Source organism: Gossypium hirsutum, chromosome A07, assembly GCF_007990345.1.
Source record: "Gossypium hirsutum isolate 1008001.06 chromosome A07, Gossypium_hirsutum_v2.1, whole genome shotgun sequence".
Classification (NCBI taxonomy): Eukaryota; Viridiplantae; Streptophyta; class Magnoliopsida; order Malvales; family Malvaceae; genus Gossypium; species Gossypium hirsutum.
Genome location: NC_053430.1, coordinates 84885994 through 84901093, shown reverse-complemented (window position 1 = coordinate 84901093; position 15100 = coordinate 84885994).

The window sequence follows — 15100 nt, the reverse complement described above, 5'->3', positions numbered from 1 at the left end:
TTTGATTTCCTTTCATTCCTATTGACACTACATAATCCCGATATATAGGAATCCTATTACCACCACCCTAGGATATAACTTCTGCTGTAGTTTATGCAGTTGAATTATCCAATAAGATCTCAAACACTCTATCACCTTCTTTGGTTATCTCTATTTGGAACTTACAAAAATGTAACTTACAAAGTAATTAAACCTAGAATCAACAGAAAACTCCCATGTCAGCTAGTAGTTCTCATTCTGGGTCTTGTTCGTCCCCATGGTCCTGATAGTTACATAAAACTCCCTTGGAGCAGAGTCCGAGGGTATGTCACTGTTGAACCTGAGTTTCACTTTGGTATCAACAAGAAGAGCACTTGGTTGGCTATTGTCAAATAGGCGTCATCTGTTAACCAGCTCCAGAACATCTCAATGTCGTCTCCTGGTAAGATTTCCCTCACACCAACATTGATTTGATACATCTTGTTGAACTTTGGCCTTCAATGCAATAGGAAATCAGTAGTAGACCAGCATCAAAGCAGAACCAGTGAAGCAGCAACATTTTGTTTATTTTGTTCATTTGTAACTTCCTCAGTTGCTTTGTAATTTGACTTTAAAGTTAGTAGAATTTGTTGATGATTTCAATTTGATGTAATGGCTAATATGTCAGCCTCTTTTGTGTGTAATTTAAGTTAAGTTTTAGTCATGTATTAGTGGAAGTAGTTACATATTAGGTAACTGCCTTGTAATTTATATTTTTCAATCAATAAAATTTGACGCAAGTTTAGAATTTTAGTTTTCTTCTTGTTCAAACTTTTTTTGCATTCATTTTTCTTTGTTTTTCTTCTTGGCTTTCTATTAATAACACCAAAAAAGGGTAATCAGAGCCTGTCATCTTTGAGGGCCTCTATTGTTAGTAGCTTTTGTGAAGAAAACCTGAAAAGAGAAAAACTGAAGCTATCGATTTTTGCTGCTACAATATGAGCTTCACACCACCACCACCACTTGTGTTTGCTGATGAGAACTACCACATTTGGGTAGTGAAGATGAAAACTTACCTACAAGCACATGACCTATGAAATGTGGTAGAGAATGACACTGAACCAACTTCATTGAGGGCCAATCTCACCATTGCCCAAATCAGACAGCACAGTGAAGAGTGTGCCAAGAAGTACAAAGCAATGGCATGCTTGCAAAATGGTGTATCTGATGTGATTTTCACTCAGATAATGGCTCGTGACACACCAAAACAAGCATGGAAGAAGCTAAAGGAAGAGTTTATGGGGTCAGACAAGACAAGGCAGTAGTAACTGATCAACCTGATGAGAGTCTTTGAGAATTTGAAGATGAAAGAGTCAGAGACCATCAAGTAGTACTCTGGTAGGATAATGGCCACAGTCAACAACATTAGGCTCCTTGAAGATGATTTCAGTGAGAGTAGAGTTGTTGAAAAGATCATCACCACTCTCCTAAAAAGTTTGAGTCAAAGATTTTCTTATTGGAGGACTCGAGGGACTTATCAACCATCTTATTGTCTGATTTGGTAAATTATCTATATGTACACGAGCAAAAGAGGGGCAACAGGCTAGAGGAGCATCCAGAATGAGCTTTCCAAGTAAGATCCAAAGAAAGCTCAAGTTCGAGCTACAAAAAAAAAAGAAACCATGGCTTGACAAAAGGCAGAAACCAAATAGGGATGCAGGAAAGAAGAAATTTCCACCATGCATTCACTACAAAAGGTCCACACACTTAGAGAAGTACTGCTGGTACAGGCCAGTTATCTAGTGCAGAAGCTGCAAAAGTTTGGTCATATTGAGAAGGTGTGCAAGATCAAAGGAAAGGCACAAACTTAGTAACAAAATCAAGCTCAGGCTGCTGAGGATGCTCAGGCTGCTGAGGATGCTCAGGCTTAAGAGGAGCATGTTTTCACTGTAACCTGTTATGCAACTTCAGCCAAAGTGAGAAGGAATTGGTTAGTAGATAGTGGCTGCACTCACCATATGACATCTAATGAAGGGTTGTTCAAGAATCTTGATAGAAGTTTCTCTTCCAAAGTCAGGATTGGAAATAGAAACCTTATTGATGCCAGAGGCAGAGGAGATGTAGTGATCAGCACACACTTAGGTAACAAAGTAATCTCAGATGTTCTTTTTGTGCCTGACATAGACCAAAACTTGCTTAATGTTGGCCAGCTGATTGAGAAGGGTTATTCACTTGTTTTTAAGAATAAATCTTGTGTTATTGAGGATTCATTTGGTCAAGAATTAGTTACTGTGGCTATGACTGATACATGTTTCATGTTGGATGTAAATTAGTTAGAAAAGAAAGCCTACACTAGTCTTGCTGATAAAGCTAGTTTATGCCATAAAAGATTAGGCCATGCTAACTGCAGATCACTTGATTTATTGCACAAATTAAACTTGGTTGAAAACATGTCCAAAGTTGAATTCAGTGACAATGTTTGTGAAATTTTCCAGCTTAGGAAGCAAGCAAGATTGCCTTTTCCAGTTAATAAGGTATGGAGAGCTTGAGACAAGCTCGAATTAGTCCACACTAACATATGTGGACCAATGAATACTTCTTCTTTAAATAACAGTAAATATTTTATGCTGTTCATAGATGATTTTTCTAGATTTTGTTGGATCTACTTTTTGAAGCAAAAGTCTGAAGTATTTGAGGCATTCAACAAATTCAAAGCCTTAGCTGAGAATCAGTCAGGTTGCAAGATTAAGGCCTTAAGACCAGATAATGAGACTGAGTACTTATCAAAAAAGTTTCAGAAGTTGTGTGAGCAAGCTGGAATTAACCATCAGCTAACAACCATTTACACTCCTCAGCAGAATGGAGTGTGTGAAAGAAAGAATAGAACAGTACTCGACATGGCTAGATGCTTACTGTTTGAAAGCAAATTGCCAAGCAAATTTTAGGCTGAGGCAGTAAACACTTCAGTGTATCTACTCAATAGGCTGTCTACTACTGTTGTCAAAGATAAAACTTCTTTTAAAGCTTGGTATGAACTCAAGCCAACAATTTCACACCTAAAGGTGTTAGGTTGTGTCTACTATGTTCTCATTCCAACTGAAAAGAGAACCAAACTTGAAAGAACATCTATGTCAGGGATCTTTGTTGGTTACAGTAGCACTAAGAAAGGCTATAGGGTGTTTGATCCTTCAAAAAAAAAGATCACTGTGAGCAGGGATGTAAAATTTGATGAAGGAAGAGTATGGAATTGGATTGAAATAGATGCAAGTCTAAGTGAATAAGATCAGCAAGACATCAGTCTGGAACTAGATGAGGAAGGGTCAATTGGTGATGATTTTGATGATGAACCTGTGAGAGGCACAAGAACCATTGTTGACATTTATCAAATGTGTGATATTGAAATAGTTGAGCCTTCAAATTTTGATGAAGCTGTCAGAGAAAAGTATTGGAAAAGGCCCATAAAAGTAGAAATGTAGATGATTCACAAAAATGACACTTGGGATTGGTTGACAGACCAGACCAGAAGAGGGTTATTGATGTGAAATGGATGTTTAGAGTCAAGTACAATACCGATGGCTCTTTAAACAAACACAAGGCAAGACTTGTAGTGAAGGGACACAGCCAGCAGTATGGCATTGATTTCATGGAAACATTTGCTCCAGTTGCAAGGCTAGGCACAATAAAGTTTCTATTTGCCTTGGCTGCTCAGAAGCAATAGAGAGACACCAGCTGGATGTCAAGTCAGCCTTTCTAAATGGCTTCCTCAAAGAAGAAATTTTCATTGAACAACCAGATGGGTTCAAAGTTCCTAATGAAGAGAACAAGGTCTACAAGCTAAAAAAGGCGTTGTATGGTCTAAAGTAGGCATCAAGGGACTGGTATGACAGGGTTGATGCATACCTGTCTAGGCTCGGGTTCGAGAAAACTGTGAGTGAACCTACACTTTATGTAAAGAAATCAGAGAATGAAACTTTACTGATTGTGTCACTCTATGTGGATGACCTGTTGGTAATTGGAAGCAAAGGGAAGATGATCGATGAGTTCAAAATGCAAATGCAGAATGTTTTTTAGATGACTGACTTGGGGGAAATGACATATTTTCTTAGCAGGAAGTAATTCAAACTGACCAAGCTATCTTCATAAGTCAACAGGATTTTGCACTGAAAATCTTAAACAAGTTTTGTATGTCCAATTGCAAAACTGTCAGCACACCAATGGCTCAAGGTGAAAAACAATAGCAGTTATGAAAGGGTTGATAAGAAGGAGTATCGGAGCCTGGTAAGTTGTTTGCTATGATATTATGTTTGGTGTTAGCCTCCTGTCCAGATTCATGCATTGCTATGATATTGTCCATTTTAAAACAGCTAAAAGAGTCCTCAGATATGTAAAAGGGATTCTGAATTATGGAATGAAGTTTGAGAAGGCAAAAGAGCTCAAATTGATTGGTTATTCTGACAGTGATTGGGCAGGTTCTATTGATGATATGAAGAGCACTTCTGGCTACTTCTTTACTCTTAGCTCAGGGGTCTTTTGTTGGATTTCAAAGAAGCAACAAACTGTTGCTCAATCAATAGCAGAAGCAGAGTACATTGCAACTACTATAGCTGTTAATCAAGCCATTTGGCTTAGGAAGTTGCTATGTGATTTGAATGAAGAACAGATTGAAGCTACTGAAATCAGAACTGATAATCAGTCTATAGTTGCCATAGCCAAAAATCATGTTTTTCATGGCAAAACTAAACATTTTAAGATTAATTTCATTTTGTTCGAGAGGCTGAACAATTAAGGGAAGTGAACCTAATTCATTATAGCTCAGAGAATCAGTTTGCTGATATCTTAACCAAGTCTCTTTGTGCTACAAGATTTAATGTCTTAAGGAGAAAGATTGGTGTTTGTTGCATACAGTCCAAGGAAAAGTGTTGAACTTTAGCCTGCAATACAATAGGAAATCAGTAGCAGACTAGCATTGAAGCTGAACCAGTGGAGCAGCAGCATTGTAATACCCCTAACCTGAATTCGTCGCCAGAATAGGGTTACGGAGTATTATTGAAGTTTTTAGAATAATTATAGATATTTCATATTAATTACTATTCATTTCCCGATATTAATCACAACGTCCCTAGAATGGATCCTCGAGGCCCAAAATAAATGTTAGGATCGAGTCGGGACTAAATTGGGAATGTTGGATATTTTTCGTGAAATTTAAAAAATTTTCTTATGTACAGGGGTCACACGCCTGTGTAAGTAGGTCATGTGGCTCACACGGCCAAGTACATAGGTCACACGGCTATGTGGCTCACACGGCCAAGTGACACAGCCAAGACACACGCTCGTGTTCTAGGCCATGTGGCACACACGGCTGAGACACACGCCCATGTCTCTACTCGTGTGCTAAATCTGAGCATTCTATTTTTAAAATTTAAGATGCAGGGGATACACGGCTAGACCACATACCCATGTGCTAGACCATACACACGCCCGTGTGTCTACCCATATGGATGAAAATAGGCCATTCTAAGGCCACTTTTCTCGCCCTTTACACAATTCAACCTGCATGCAATACTTTCATATACAATAATACTTCAATCAAGCAACCAATACAAATTATAACTCAATTTTTGGACTTATGTATTATCACACAACTCATTTGCACCAATTTACCACACATTAAATTTTTATAAAATGCTACTAATTACTTGCTTTTAAATATACACATGTAAATATTTGTATATACTACTCATAGTCCCATTACAAATATATTTTCTTTCAATTCGATCCTATACATGCCATATAAACCATAGGATATTTAACAAAATCTATAGGATTTATCTAGATAGTGTGGCTTGATATGTTGATCTGATCCTCCGAACTCTCGTCAATCTACACATAACATTAAACACACACACAAAAAAAGCTTAAGAAAGCTTAGTAAGTTCATCGGCTTTAAAATAAATCTTACCCAAAACATTAAACAGAGCATTTCATTAGTATTTCCTGCCAATCACAATCTCAAATGATGAATTTACTTAATTAAGCTCAATATCACAACTAATTGAATTCTATCACTTTAATTCATATAACACTTACCATTTCTTATCAAATTAGAGAACGTCTTACGGATTTGAGTACATCATTTGCTTAATGCTATAGTCCAACTATGGTCTTACATATATATTACCATGGCCTTGCCATAGTCTTGCACATATCACAATGCCATAGCCCCGCTATGGTCTTTCACTTTATTACGAAGCCATAGCCCAACTATGGTTTTACATGTACACACATATACTACCATGGTCCAACCATGGTCTTTCGTTCACAATGCCATAACCCAATTATGGTCTTTTTACTGAAATGTCATAGCGCTATGGTCTTACATTCCACACTTTGTCATGGTCTTATTCTTTCAATTCATCACTAATCACAAAACGATTGTACTCAATCCTGCGTTCTACTAAATTTGAACTTTTGTTTTGATTTTCCTTTTATCACAATAATCATGATTCCATAAAAAAATGATATGAAATAATACATTATATAATCTCTAAATTTAACAATCAATCATAAAATTCAACCATATGAACTTATCGGGGCTAATTTGTAGAATTTGTAAAGATTCAGGGACTAGTCGGATAATTTTTCTTTTCCTCGATTTTCTTTATACTCTTGATTTGTAACAAGAATATGAAAAACCAGTTTAGGAAGACTCTTTAATGATGTTTTTAGCTGAAGAAAAATGAAAAAATGTCTAGAGATTCAATTTAGTCCACCTTTATCTATTTAATTTTATTTCTTTTCCAATTTTGCCCCTTGTTCACACTAGTTTTGTTGTTTTCCTCTTCACACATGCCATCCAACTATTCCATGGGTGTCTAATTACCCTTTTGATCCTCCCTTACTTACCATTTAAGCTATTTAATCCCTATTTCTTTAATTGACAAATTTTCACCTTTTTCAATTCAGTCCTTTTTAATTAATTAACTATCAAAACGTTAAAATTTCCTAACGAAACTTTAATACTAACTCAATGACACTCCATAAATATTTCTAAAAAATATTTATGGCTCGATTTATGAATTCGAAGTCTCGATACCTCTTTTTCGACCCAATTTATCTAATAAATTCTTTTAATTCAAAAAATTCACTAATTCAAAATTATTTCTAAATTCACATTTGACTCATAAATATTAATTTACTAAATTTTTAAAATTTACCCATCGGATTTAGTGATCTCAAATCACTTTTTTCGACACCACTGAAAATTAGGTTGTTACAAGCATTTTGTTTATTTTGTTCATTTGTAACTTCCTTAGTTGCTTTGTAATTTGACTTTAAAGTTAGTAGGATTTGTTGATGATTTGAATTTGATGTAATGGTTGATATGTCAGCCTCTTTTGTATGTAATTTAAGCTAAGTTTAGTCATGTATTAGTGGGAGCAGTTACATATTAGGTAACTGTCTTGTAATTTATATTTTTCAATCAATGAAATTTGATACAAGTTTAGAATTTTAGTTTTCTTCTTGTTCAAACTTTCTTTGTATTCATTTTTCTTTGTTTTTCTTCTTAGCTTTATGCTAATAACGCCAACACATCTTCTCAAGGGCAGCATTGTTTCCTGGGGTGTACAATCTTCACTAGGCCTGGCCTAAAAAAGGTACCCCTTCATCACTCTCTGGTGTATAATGTAGATTGGTTGGCATGGAAACAACTTTGATACCATTCATGAAAGCATAAGAATTAGTGATTTCAGGAGTAGGAGTGAAGGTTAAGTAGAATCTTTGACCTTGATCAACGTTTACACAAAATTCTTTGACAACTGTAACTTCACCTCGAGCATGAAACAAAGCACTGGAATTCTGGAGAAGGATAAAAGTACCAGCTTGAACAGAGAAGATAGCTTTCTTAGAAGGGTCGTCAAAGCCTGTATATGAAATTGGATAGAAGTGCAAGCAAATGAATTTTGGACCAGGAGAGAGGGGAGTAGAATAGGTGAACTTCTTTAGATATAGTGTTAACCACTGATGATTTGTTTTGTTGCTCTATGAAGCTGAATTTTCCATTGCCATCTCCTATCCAATAACAACTATTGAAAGACTCTCTATTCCCGGAAGAACCACAACCAATTGCATAGTTTTCTGTGGAGTTGTAAGGCTTAACCAGGGATTTAAATAGTGGTCCGATATCAGAATAGCGGCCGTTATATAGCGGTAGCGGCGCCGTCCGAAACCGCTATTGTTGAAAATAGCGATGTGAAGCGGAGTCACACTGATAGTGGTGGATCGCGGCCGCAATTTAATGGGTAACGGCCAATTGCGGCAATAACGGGCCGCTATTCCCGTTATTTTCCGTTACATTAAATAAATAAAGAAATTCATCTCCTCTAAACAAAAATCAACAGAAACAGAATAAAACAAAAGGGAATATATTCCCCTACATGCAAAATGAAAGAGTTTTCAATCAAAAAAAGTAAAAAGAAGTCCAAATAAACAGAAAAAAGCAATCAAAACTCAAAAGCAATAGAAAATATGAAATTCTATTTCTCATTTTTCAGTTTAGAGTTTAGACCGTAAACTCCAAAGTCCAAAGACCAAATGGCAAACAAAATACAACACCGGATCGGAGGAATTTATCAAACAAAATCCAAGTAAGTACCTAAAAACTGAAATTGTGTCTTGATTCTTGCTTGCATGTCTTGAATTTGCATTCTGCAGTGCAAATGCCAAATATGTTCTTTAAAGTTTAGACTTTAGGGATTTAAGAACAGAGGGGTTTCGCTATTTAAATCCTTGGTTGGGGTTTAAAGCATGTAAGCGAGTGAAAGCACGTTTAAAGCGTGGCCACTCACCTTAGCCCAAAGAGCCATCTCCACAACATCTATACCAACAACTTTGAGGAGACGAGTCGACGACTAAATGCTTCTTTACAGACGTTTAAAATGCATAATAAAATGCGGTTCCGACAAAAATATTGAAGAAAGAACATAGAAAAATCAATAACTATAACATCCCGTTGCAAAAAGAAATTTAAGAAAAGAATATAAGAATTGGGTTTTTTTAAAACCAAAAGAAAAGGACCATAAAAGGGGAAAAAGAGCTACCCATGAGTGTTTGAATAAGAAATAGGGTTTGACGGTTTGTTTACAAGGGAAAGATCTCAACTATTTTGAGTTTTGACTATATCTTTATTTATAATTTCAAGTTTCTTCAAACTCTATTATTTGATTAATATATTGGTTGATGTCATGAATTTTTTTAAAAATAAAATTAATGAGACTTTACATTATATTTTTGTTTCAAAGTTTTTATCTTCAGCCATAACCTTATCCATTCAGTTCAGTTCAACTATGTTATTTTTTAAAATTTATTTTATTTTTCATTGAAATTGAGTTTAATTATCCATGAATTGCAATGTTAATTTGTTATATATATATAGGATTTTTTTATTTTTTTTGAAGAATATATTTAGGATTTTAATGATCAGAAAATTTACCATTATACTTTAATTAGGAATCTAGGGATACTTTTAATTAATTAGGTGTATCAATTAATACATAGAGGGTTCGGCTAATCGAGGTGTAGTTAACTTAATTCGAGAAGAAGAGAAAAAGAACGTGATAATCTATATATTCTGATTAATTTAATAATAATTTCTTTAATACATGTATGTTCCATATACGTATACTTAAATCATATCCAACGTGGCAAAGGTACATTTCAAATTAGATGAGAAGGAATACGAACAGCTTTTTTGAATAATTCTTTTTTATCATATTGATTGTTAAGAGAATATTTAGAACTATCTATAGTTCTTCTCGACTTTTAAATACAAGAATAATGCATTTCAGCACATTTAAACTTATATATTTCTGCACTGACAATAATATTCATACCAATTAAGCTTAGACTCAATCGACTTTATATGTTATTTTTTAATTAATATTGTAATTATAATTTATAATGATAATTTTTATTATTTATTATTATTATTTTAAAATTTCATAACTTTCATTACTCAGGGTTTGTTTAGGGTTACACACAAAATTAACGAAAAATTATAACCTCTGTTGCTTGGGGTTTGCTTAAGGTTATTACACAAAAAATTAATGAAAAATTTATAGCCTCCATCACTTATGGCTTGTATTATAGAAGGTAAAAAATCAAGAAAAATTAATTCATTGTGTTTTTTTTTTATCAAATCCGATAAATGACTTCAATTCAACATTAGATAAATCTCTATTGATTTTAGTTTGCATAATATGAAAAACTTGAATTTTTAAATTTGATCCAATTTGAATTTAAATTTTATTAAGATGGAACAAAACAAACTGTTTATAACAAAAACTTTGGAACCAAGTAACAATGGGTTATGGTGTATTGTTGTTTTCAAAATAAATAAATAAATTATGTATGGATTATGCAATAAATTTAAATTTTCCATGTTAATGATGTTTACTTTTTTTTTGTATTATATTGTTGATAATATAAGTAATGAGTTGCTTATATTTCTAAATATAATTTTATGTTTCTTATACAAAAATAAAAATAAAACATGCCACCACGTGAAGGGTTCCCGACTAAAGGATTGGAGGGTGCACCAAGTAATGATATAGATTGGCACTTTGGAACTCCAATGCCAAATGCGAAAGGAAATATCATATGTAAACTTTGTGGTAAAGTTGTGAAAGGAGGAATAACAAGATTTAAAGAGCACATTGCTCATAAAATCGTCAATGTTGCACCATGCCCTAATGTTAGTGGTATGTGATACTTTACTATTATTTTTAAATGTTATTGTAAATTTATCAATAAAGATTATATATAATTGATAATAATATAAAGTGTGAATTATTTTTATTTTATTGACAGGTGTCATTAGAGAAAGTATGATGAATATACTGAAAAAAAGCAACACAAAGAAAATTGTAATGACCCAAAATTCACGTGCATCAGAAAAGTACATTAACGGGCCTCCGTCTTAGTAAATCGAGTTCGAAATAATTACTAGAAATATTTATGAGTTTAACGATGTGTTTAATTAGGTTTAAATTAGGTGAATTTAGCTTAATTTAGAGTAATTAGTAAAAATGACTAAATTGAATAAGGAGTAAAAGTTTAATTATAAATTAGTAGGAAATAATAAGGACCAAATAGGGAATTAAGCCTATTTGGGAAGATGAGGCGGCAAAAGGAGTAAAAATCTAAGATTTCTACTTGGTTATATAGTATAATTTTGACAAATGGATGGTAAAAAAAATAAATAAATAAATTATTATTATTATATATTATTAATAACTAAAGTGAATAAAAGAAACAGAATAAAGAAAAGAAACAAAAAGAATAGAGAAAAGAGAACAGAAAGTATTCGAGCAGGGGAAGGAAAGAAGAAAAAAAAGAGAGAAAAGGGGAAATAGGGTTTTTGAAGCTTAGAGTTTAATTAGTAAGTTCAATCATGTCCTTTTCTCTTAATTTTGATGTTCTAAAAGTATTAAAACAAGGTTTTGATAGAATTAAGTTAGTAGTTTAGAAGTTTTTAAGTTTTTAAACAAAGTTCATGATGAACAAAATGATGAAATAGGGGTTTAATTGAATGAAATTAAGTTAGAATAGAGATTGAAATGTAAAGTAAACGATAAGTTATGTGTTTTAGGGACTAAATTGAGAAAAATTTGAAATTAGGAAAATATGTTGAAAATTTAATAGCTAAACTTGAGTTTAAATGAAATTTGAATAGAAATAAAGTGTGAATTGGTGTTGTAAATTTGGTTATTAAAATTTTTCACAAAACAGTCTTAGGCAGTGGTAGTGTTCTGATTTTGAAAATTCACAAAAAAAATTGTATAAATAGAACTAGAGAATTAGAAAAAATATGTAATTAAATCTTATTGAGTCTAGTTTCTTATAGAAGAAACGGTTTAAGCAACGGAATTATAGATCATGATATATTATAAGTTTGGTGAGACAAGATCAGAATGAACTCGGGTTCTCCTGTTTTAACTTTGAAAACTTATTAAAAATTGTACAAAACTAATTATTGGTTGGAATTTATATGTTTAAAATCCTTATTGAATCTATTTTCAATATAATTAAACAGTAACATCGTTCGAATCTTGTACAAGGAGATAATTAATTTTTAGTGAAGAATGGTCGGAATTGTTTGACAGCAGAACAGGGGAAACTTTAAAGAATAAACTGTACTTATTGACTAAACCAAAAATTCTAAAAATTTTATGGTAAGAATATATGTGAGTCTAGTTTCAGGGAAAATTAGTGGATCTTAATTTGGAGTTTCCGAACTCAAGATATAAATGATTTAGTAACAATGACTCAAGTAGACAGCTTTGAATGAACATATAAGTAAATAGTGGAATTATATGTATAAAAATGGTTAAATTTGCATGTTTAGGCTCATGGATTAAATTGAATTTTGTTATATTGATGATTATAAACTATTATTATTTTCATAGTTAACAAAGAACCCAAGACATCGGTGCACAAAGGAAAGGAGAAAGCTATCGAGGATTAAAACAAGAAATTTACGGTTTGTATTACTATAATTCAAATTACTTTTTATTAAATGTTTTATATCAATTCTATATTTAATAAGTGAATTATAAGGTAAGTATTGATATTTGAGTTGAATGAGAATTGAATTGAATGCTGAATGTGTATGTATAATTGAATTGTAAATTGATTTGAATGTGAAAATTTTAATTGAAAAGTAATCTTGGAATGGAAATGAAAGTGAATTGAGAATTGAAATACCCTATTAACTAGTCGGGCTAAGTCGGATATAATTGGCATGCCATAGGATCTGGAAGTGTACCGGAATTTGCCGGCTTTACTGATCAGGCACTTTATGTGTCGTATTTCAGGCACCTCGTGTGTCGTATCAGGCACCTCGTGTGTCGTTTTAGGCACTTTATGTGTCGTATACTAATCAGGTACTATTTACCGTTTTAGGCACAATGTGTCGTACTGGTGTGTTGGGTTGGAATCCGTGTATCCGTCAAAGTCCGGATTTGTTAATAGGGTGAATATCTAAAATGAGAAATCTAAAATAAATTGATTGATTATATTATTGAAATATTGAAAGAAACGAAAAAGTTGAATAGTGGATTGAAATTGAGATTGAAAATGAAAGGCATGAACTTAATGTTCATGTATTGATTGAAATTGTTACATGTAATATGTGATGAAAACTGAAGAATAGCTAAAAATTGTATCGTTATTATTAATTAATGAAAGTTTAAGAATGAATTGATATTTTTGAAATTAGATAGTTACATGTTTGGTAATTATTGCTATTATAATTTGAATTATGGTAATACCACTGAGTATGGAATACTCAGCGTGCGGTTGTTTCCGTGCGCAGGTTAATAGGAGTTTAGTACCCCGGTCCAGCATCTGAACGATTCCGACTCCAACAAATTTTGGGTGACGTTTTCTTTCTTAATTGAAAGTGGCATGTACTAGGTGTTCTATAAGTTATATAGATATGCTTGCAATGTTGGTTATAAGAATGGTATACCATATTTTGTTATTAGTTTGATAAAATGGTAAATATTATATTATATAATTTGGTATTAAGTTGGAATGAAAAATAAGTGAAGTTATTAGTTAATTTGGATTAATATTATGAATGTTTAGTTATTAAATGACTATGTTAATGAATTGTTATTATTTAGATAAATTTAGGTTTAAATTGTTTTTGATTGTGCCATTGGTTTTGGATTAGTTTGGTTTTTGGTTTGAATTTGCAGGGGGTTTTATGTAAAAATTAAGAAGAAATACTGTCGAAATTTTTGTAAAAAAAAAATCTCTGAATACTCGAACAAGTCCCGTTCCATTCCACTTTAATACTTGTGTTGGGATTTGAAAGTCTATTATAGGGACATAATTCTTCAATTATACTATGAATGTTATAATAATTGTAAAATATCCATAAGTTGTCTGATATATCTGGTAATGCCTCGTAGCCCTGTTCCGGCGACGGTTTGGGGTTAGAGGGTGTTACACTTGTTGGTATCAGAGCTATCAGGTTTAGCTGATTCTCGGGCTATACCGAGCTCGAAATTGAGTCTAGAAGTACATGCCACTTTTGAGTCAAAATTGAGTCGGGATTTTTGGATTCTGATCTATTTATTTGTTTTTTTTATAGATTAAAGATGTCGGATGAAAGAATAAATGATACTGATGAAGAAATGCATACTGGAGAAGAAGAATCTTACGGGTTAGATGAAACTGAATCGGTAACACCTAGTATTAACCCGATGAGAAACCAACCTCCTAGAGCAGAAAGAAGAAATGATAGAGATGATTCTGATACAAATAGAAAAATTGCCGATGCACTACAAAGAATAGTGGAAATTGTTCCTGCTATGACTTCAGTTCCAATTCAAAGACGGGCCCCGATAAAGGAATTGAGAAAGTATGGTGCCAATGAATTTATGGGTCTGAAAAGAGTTGATCCATCTGTAGCTAAAAATTGGATGGAGTCGACTAAAAGAATTTTACGACAATTAGATTGTACCCCTCGAGAGTGTTTGATTTGTGCTGTATCGTTGTTACAAGAAGAAGCTTCCTTATGGTGGGAATCAGTGGTTCAACATTTACCAGAGAATCAGATAACTTGGGATCTATTTCAGAAAGAGTTTCAAAAGAAATATATCGGAGAAATGTACATCGAAGACAAGAAACAAGAGTTTTTGACGTTACAACAGGTTGACATGTCAGTAATAGACTATGAGAGGGAATTCTCGAGACTAAGTAGATATGCCTCAGAGTTTATTCCAACTGAAGCTGATAGCTGTAAGAGATTTTTACGGGGTCTACGAGATGAGATCAAATTACAGTTGGTATCTCAACGTATTACTGAAATGGTAGATTTGATTGAGCGAGCTAAAATGGTAGAACAAGTGTTGGGCTTTAATAAAAAGACTCAAAGTGTTCGACCAGCTGGGAAGCGTACGGGAACTACCAGTTGGAACCCTCAGCCGAAAAGACCAAAAGAATCTCAGGGTGGTTGGAGATTCAGTTTTAGATCAGATAGAGGTGGAAGAAGCCAGGGAAAACAAACGACAGTATCTACTGGTAGTATACGAGGTCCAACTCGAGATGTGGACATTCAAGAATGTGGACATTG